This window comes from Choloepus didactylus, chromosome 16 (genome assembly GCF_015220235.1).
Source record: "Choloepus didactylus isolate mChoDid1 chromosome 16, mChoDid1.pri, whole genome shotgun sequence".
Taxonomy (NCBI): Eukaryota; Metazoa; Chordata; class Mammalia; order Pilosa; family Megalonychidae; genus Choloepus; species Choloepus didactylus.
Genome location: NC_051322.1, coordinates 75800717 through 75802659, shown reverse-complemented (window position 1 = coordinate 75802659; position 1943 = coordinate 75800717). Strand labels below are relative to the sequence as shown.

Genomic DNA, 1943 nt, shown 5'->3' with positions numbered 1-1943 from the left:
AGTGAATCAGTCTGCTAAATGAATTAGTAAATGTTTTCTATGGATATGCAGACTGAAGTGTTGGGAAAAGGATCAAAGGGCAAATATTTTTTATTGTAATTTCTTCTAAATATGTGGTATGTTTTAAGTAATAATATGCATTTTTAAAATATAAAAAAAAATTCAAAACAATATCAAGATTTCCAGATTAGGCCAGACTTATCAAATGTGCTATTTCTGACAGAACCATGAAGGAACAGTACATACCCTTGGATGGTGACCAACATTTGACATGAAATAAAATTGTGACTATATATCTTATGCTGTGATAGCTTCTAAATGTGGTGCTATTTTCAATAATAGACATAGGACTTAATTTAAATTGCATCATCAAAAAATTTTGATGGCTTTATCTGACACATAATGGCTTTGTATACTAAAATTCCACCAGGTGAAACCTCCTGAAATCCAATGACTCGTCTGATGGTTCTCACAGTAGGTTTCCCTAATGACCTAGATGGACATGCAAAATTGAACAGTGATGAATGAATTCATTCTGACCGGGATCACAGACCACCCTGAACTGCAGGCTCCATTCTTGGGGCTGTTGCTCATCATCTACTTGATCTCAGTGGTGGGCAACTTGGGCATGATCATCCTCACCAAGATGGATTCCAGGTTACAAACACCCATGTACTTTTTCCTCAGACACTTGGCTTTTATTGATCTTGGTTACTCATCAGCTGTGGGACCCAAAACATTGGTAAATTTTATAGTGAAGCAAAATACAATCTCCTGTATTTGTTGTGCTACACAGCTAGCTTTCTTCAACATGTTCATCATTAGTGAACTTTTTGTTCTTTCAGCAATGGTCTATGACCGCTATGTGGCCATCTGTAACCCTCTGCTCTACGGTGTTGTGATATCCCAAAAAGTATGCTGGGTGCTGGTGGCAATCCCTTATCTCTATGGTACCTTTCTGTCTCTGCTAAGCACCATAAAGATTTTTATTTCATCCTTCTGTGGCTATAACATTAGTCATTTCTACTGTGAAAGTCTTCCCCTGTTAACTTTGCTGTGTTCCAGCACCCGTGACATTGAGTGGGAAATACTGATCTTTTCAGCTTTTAATCTGGTATCTTCTCTTCTTATTGTCCTCTTGTCTTACATGCTGATCCTTAGAGCCATCTGCAGGATGAACTCTGCAGAGGGCAGGCAAAAGGCCTTCTCCACATGTGGATCTCACCTGACAGTGGTAGTTGTGCTATATGGGACTTTATTTTTTATGTATGTACAGCCCAAGTCCAGTCACTCTTTCAATACTGATAAAATGGCCACTGTATTTTATACCATGGTAATACCCATGTTGAATCCCATGATCTATAGCTTGAGAAACAAAGAGGTAAAAACTGCCCTACACAGGATCTGGAAATATCTGTGAAAACTTATCAAAGTTCAATGTAAAATATATATACAATAAATTAGGTCATCACAATGGTTTTCTATTTGTGAAAAGCTTTAGAATGCACTAATGTAGAAGGAAACAGAAAAAGTCATTAAACTGTGCTAATTCAGGAAAGATCCATAAAGGATCCTCCTATCCAAGGGTTTAGACTCCCGTAGATTACAAAGACCAAGAAGTTTCTTGAGTGTGTTGTATCAGCAGAAACACTGTCAAACTGGATTGAAAGGGACAGAAATGGGGTTAAATCAAGGAAGAATTACTGAAAGAACAGAATAATAGACACAGATATCTGGTCTAGAGGGATATCCTAGGTCCAAGAGTGCAGGCCTACCTTCAAAAACTGAGAGGGTGGGATATTCAGAGAGGACATGGCCAGCACCCAGGGATTTGGAGAGAATAGGGCTGTCATCCTTATACTCAGAGATAGTTGGGATGCAACTCCAGCAGCCCAAGAGGTCAAATCATCAAGACCCAGATTACCCACAAGGCTTGAAATCTA

At 38.7% G+C, this 1943-nt stretch overlaps 1 pseudogene; it reads left to right on the top strand.

Annotated features, from left to right (window-relative positions):
• Positions 1-496: 496 nt before the first annotated feature.
• LOC119511602 lies at positions 497-1420 on the top strand (annotated as a pseudogene).
• The last annotated feature ends 523 nt before the right edge of the window (positions 1421-1943 follow it).